Source organism: Geotrypetes seraphini, chromosome 2 (genome assembly GCF_902459505.1).
Source record: "Geotrypetes seraphini chromosome 2, aGeoSer1.1, whole genome shotgun sequence".
Taxonomy (NCBI): domain Eukaryota; kingdom Metazoa; phylum Chordata; class Amphibia; order Gymnophiona; family Dermophiidae; genus Geotrypetes; species Geotrypetes seraphini.
This window is the reverse complement of record NC_047085.1, coordinates 203,340,639-203,346,638: the sequence shown is the minus strand read 5'-3', so window position 1 is coordinate 203,346,638 and position 6,000 is coordinate 203,340,639.

Below are 6,000 nucleotides of genomic sequence, written 5' to 3'. Positions count from 1 at the left end.
CATACAGTCAAAGCACCGTCTCAAACTCTTAAATTTACAGGACCACTAGGCAGCGTTTCCGCATCAGACTTCATGAATGACATCACCCCACATCTGAGAATCATTTGTCTTGCTTGCTTGCTTGGAGAATCCAGATACACCACATCTTACACCAATCCCTGTCAAAGAAATCAATCAGATTTGTCTGATAAGATCTGCCTCTAGTAAAAGCATGCTGCTTCAGATCCTGAAGTCCATTCAGTTCTAGGAACGTCACAGTCCTCTGCTTTAGAAGTATTTCCTTTAGTTTACTCATCACTGAAGTCAGACTAACAGATCTGTCATTTCCAACCTCCTCCTTACTTTCACTCCTGTGCCGAGGGACCACATCAGTCTAATCTAATGTAATCTAATCTAATCTAGTATTTCTGAGTCACGCTATGCCTAAACAGGTTCAAGATGACTTGCAATATAGGAATTACATAATTTTTATGCTACATTATTGTAGTTTGAGGAGGACAGAATTATGAATGAGGTAATAGGGAAGAGAGAATGGAGATTCTATGATTGTACTGGTATAGCACTTGAGTAGAGTGTGGGATTTAGTGATATTAGGTATTTTGAGTTAGTTGTCTATGGTGTGTGTGTTTTCAAAGAAAGTTTTTAATTTTTTTGGAATCTGTTGTAGAATGTTTCCATCCTGATGCCAATCGGGAAGTTGTTCCAGGCCTTGGTGCCAAAATATGTGAAGAGTGAGTCGAATATGTGTTTGCATTTAACCCCTTTGGGAGACAAGAGGAGCAGTTGAAGCAATTTCAGTTTTCTGGTTGACGTAGACCAGGAATAGACAAATAAGTTTATGAGTGGTTCAGCAGTTTTAGCATATAAGATTTGGAACATTATGCATGATAGTTTGAAAGTGATATGAGTTTTGACAGCTATCTGAGTGGTTCACAATTTATTCAGGTACCCTAAGTATTTTTCCCTATTTATCCTGCTGGATTCACAATCTAACTATGGCACCTGGGGCAATGGAGGGTTAATTGACTTGCTCAGGGACACAAGGAGCAGCACTGAACTCAAACCCACAACCCTAGGGTTCTGAGGCAGCAGCTCTAACAACGAAGCCACTCCTCCATTGTCTCTCTTTATTTTGCTCTCCATTATAATTCATAACCTGTAGCATTTGTTATAAAATCCTCTTTTACAGAGAACCCTATTTTTTGTATAAGTGTTGTGGAAGGGCAATTCCCAAAGCTGTATCCCATTTTCCAGAGCCCACTGCAACCCCTCCAAACTATCCCCAATTGCTCTACCATTCCTGAAAACTGCCTTCATTCTGAATAACTACTTGCTTTACACATCTTCCCCACTGCTCTGCAAACTTCCCCCACCCACAATAATTATCTCTTGCAACTGCCCTAATGCACAAGCACATTGCAGAGGGGTTAGACAAAAAAATCCCATGAGCAAGGGAAGGGGTAAAACACGGACCTGACGGACCTCGCATATCTAAACCCGCACGTCCTTAAAAATCCGAGGTCCGTGCCCCTTGTAGTTAGTCTCTGGCTCTGACAGACCTCGATGACAATTTAGCGCTGACGGATCCGTCTCAGCATAGGGAGGGAAAAGTATTAGGATCCGTCAGCGCTAAAATGTCACTGAGGTCTGTCAGAGCCAGAGACTAGTGCTAGTGCTGGAGCGGCTCTAAAATGAATCCTTTAAACTGGTTTCCTGCAGCCCCAGTAAATCGGCTCTGACAGACTTCAGTGACAATTTAGCGCTGACGGATCCTAATACTTTTCCCTCCCTATGCTGAGACGGATCCGTCAGCGCTAAATTGTCACCGAGGTCTGTCAGAGCCAGAAACTAACTACAAGCGGCACGGACCTCAGATTTTTAAGGACGTGCGGGTTTAGATCCGCGAGGTCCGTCAGGTCCGCGTTTACCCCTTCCCCATGAGCAATGCTTTCTCCACTTGATTTATAATTTCATGGTATTTGTAATGATCTCTGAAAATTTTTTGAAGAGATGCATAAAATTAAAAACAGACATTTGTAGTGGTGTATAGTAACTAACCCCCCTCCCACACCTTTTACTAAGCCACGGTAGAGGTTTCTTTTGTGGCCCAGAGCACTAAATGCTCCGATGCTGCTCTCTCATAGAATTCCTATGAACATCAGAGCATTTAGCTCCCCGCGCCATGGTAGAAACCTCTACTGCTGCTGCTTAGTAAAAGAGGGCCTAAGTAAATGTACCTAATTACTATACTTAAGTAACATGTTACTTTTAAATGTAAATGATAACATTTATTAATTTTACTGAAATAATAATGTCACCAATTTTCACTACTTTTAACAAGTTAAATCTGATGCTTGCAGGCAAAAGTACAAAAATAAAAGCAGAGGCAAGTTGTAAATGACAATTTCTTAGTAAACCCAATCAAAGAGTAAGATCTGGAACAGGATTTTGCTACTGCAAATCTCATCATGCAAACAATGGATCATTTCATTTTAAATTTTGCTGTTCAATGAATAAAGCCTATAAGAACAGAGGAATTGCCTGTGCATGTTGAACTGGTTATTGGTCTCTTGCCAAACAGAACAGAGGTAATTTGGGTCACTTAGAAGTGGAGATGAAGCTGAAGCTGGTAGCAATTCTTGGTAAACAGACATATGTCTCTACCATAACAGACTTCTGTTCATCCCAAAGAAAATTTTATACTGGGGTGTCTGTCCATTAGATCAATGGTCTTTAGAGAGGCAGCCTGCTTGTCTGGTCCCAAGGTTCTCACATATGTGATATTTCTTGTATCAGTTCCTGAAGATATTCAAAACAGTTTGCCTTCAAATGATAAATTGTTAGAACAACAGACAATGATTCTAACTTTTGTGAAAGCCTTCTCTGTAATTGGCTAGTATGGAGGAGGGTCACGAGTGGTGTTCCGCAGGGGTCGGTGCTCGGACTACTGCTATTCAATATATTTATAAATGATATAGAATCAGGGACGAAGTGCGAAATAATAAAATTTGCAGACGACACCAAACTATTTTGTGGTGCTCGGACTAAAGAGGATTGCGAAGAATTACAAAGGGACCTGAATAAGCTAGGGGAGTGGGCGACAAGATGGCAGATGAAGTTCGATGTAGAGAAATGTAAAGTATTGCATGTAGGAACCAAAAACCCGAGGTACAGCTATACGATGAGAGGGATGTTATTGAATGAGAGTACTCAAAAAAGGGACTTGGAAGTAATAGTGGAGAAGACAATGAAGTCGTTGGCACAGTGCGCAGCGGCCGCCAAGAAAGCGAATAGAATGCTAGGTATAATCAAGAAAGGTATTACAACCAGAATGAGAGAAGTTATCCTGCCGTTGTATCGGGTGATGGTGCGTCCGCATCTGGAGTACTGCGCCCAATATTGGTCGCCGTACCCTAAAAAGGATATAGTGATACTCGAGAGGGTTCAGAGGAGAGCGACACGTTTGATAAAAGGAATGGAAAACCTTTCATACACTGAGAGACTGGAGAAACTGGGCCTCTTTTCCCTGGAGAAGAGAAGACTTAGAGGGGACATGATTGAGACCTATAAGATCATGAAGGGCATAGAGAAAGTGGAGAGAGACAGATTCTTCAAACTTTTGAAAACTACAAAAACGAGAGGGCATTCGGAAAAGTTGAAAGGGGACAGATTCAAAACCAATGCTAGGAAGTTTTTCTTCACCCAAAGGGTGGTGGACACCTGGAATGCGCTTCCAGAGGGCGAGATAGGACAGAGTACGGTATTAGGGTTCAAGAAGGGATTGGACAATTTTTTGAAGGAAAAGGGGATAGAAGGGTATAGATAGAGGACTACTACATAGGTCCTGGACCTGTCGGGCCGCCGCGCGAGCAGACTGCTGGGCACGATGGACCTCCGGTCTGACCCAGCAGAGGTACTTCTTATGTTCTTATAATAACAATGAAGATGACGATGCAAATGATAAATTAAGACTACACTGCTTGTAATATAGATGGTAATGACAATGATAATAATAAAGTATTCTTCGTTATATGGCTGTCAAGTGTTTCAGATAGAGATTCCCTTAATCAGTACCTGCAAACCCAGTCAAAAGACATCAGTAATACAGCAGCCTGGGCTGATTTGAAGGAACTTTTTACTTAGACTGAGAAATCCACTTTCTACTAGTGCAGTTGTTGAACCTTTTTAGCTATACTGGTTTAATAATAACTCACAAGCACACTTGAAGGAGTGATTGTTTTCAAAATTTAGTTTTACTAAAAGCAAAGTGGATTGAATTGTTGGGATAAAAACATTAACAAAAATTGCAGTCGTTCTAGTTACGATACTTTTATGTTTTACTCAAAAAGTATTATATTAGGCAATAACTTTTACTTTAGTAAAAACATTTTACGTGCTCTTTACTGTATTTTTACTTAAGTATTAAAAAAAATACATATATTTTTACTTTTTGTTAAGTACTTTGACCAATACTGGAAAATGGTGATAATCTATTTATATACTGAAATGTCAGTAATAGAGGAAAGAGTTCAATCCTTTGGCCTGCTCCTCCTGTCTCTTGATTGAAGATTTTGCTAAGGTGAAAGATGGATATTTAAATCCCCAAGAACAAAGAAAACCATTAACACATTTATTTGTTAAATTTAAGCATAATAAGTATTTATAGAAAGCATTTCCTTGGTATAAAGTATACATAGGAAAACATTACCACTTGCATTCAAGGGCAGGTGGCACAAGAAACCACAACCAGACAGGTAACTGGCTCTAAACATTTGTTGCTTTTTCCACCCTAAGGTAAAAATCTAATTACTGGGCTCAACTGATGCAAGTCACAACATTAGCAATGAATAAGTGACCTTTAAAATTATTTGGCATAAGCTGGCTCCAATGTGGGCCCATCTAACCTTTTCTATATAACAATGAATCCACTGAAATGTTAGCAAGACTGGCCTCACAATGGATGAATTCATTATTTGGCTGCACGATCAAATAAAATACAAATAAGGATTGGAATATATTTAAACCCTAGCAGAATTTTATTATAAATTAGTTTTTTAGCCCGTTACATTAATGGGTGCTAGAATAGATGTGTAGACTTAGGCATTTCTTTCTGTCTCTACCCCCCTATCCAGCAGCACCTCTTCCCTGCTCCCCCTGACCAGCAGTAGCCCTTCTTCCTTCCTTTTATCTCCTCTCTGTCCAGCAGTAGCCCTTTTCCCTTCCCCCCTGTCCAGCAGCACTCCTTCCCTGCTCCCCCTGTCCAGCAGCAGCCCTTCTCCCTTACTTTTACCTCCTCCCTGTCTCTCTCAGGTAAGCTCTCCTCCCTTTTACCTCCGGCTCCTTCACAACGCTGAAGAGCCGCGGTCATGTTCCCACATGCTGTCTGTGTGCCTGGCAGTGGTGCCTTGACCTCTAGAGGCCTGGACATTTGCCATTCGTCGAGGCCCAGGCTGGCTGGGGTGTGGGAGAGGGGAAGCCATTGCCACGTATGCGCATGAGAACGAAACCGCTGCAGGTTCCTACTGCGCTTGTGGCAGCATGGAGTCACAGATTGAGGCACGCAGATTGGAGGCACGCAGATTGAAGAGTACATGCGCGCTAAGGGTTTTATTATAGTGGATTAAAATATTCTGACCATAGCCTGTTATGTGTTAACATTTATAGAGTGGTAGAGCTGCTGCCTCTGCACCCAGAATTTGTAGGATCAAATCCCAGGCCCAGGTACAAAATAAGTACTGTATATAGTATATGTAAACCACTTTGAATGTGGTTGTGTAACTACAAAAAGGTGGTATTCAAGTCCCAATCCCAACCCAATTATAGAGAAGCTTTTCAAACATTTACTCTATATTTAGGTATTTTAAAAATAGACCTGTAAATCACAATGAGAAAAATGCAAGGTAAAAATAAAGTAACTTTGTGCTGGAGCATAGTTTTGATACTCTAATACTTTAGATTCCTTTACCATTCCAGATATAAAAATGTAAATACAGGTCTGCC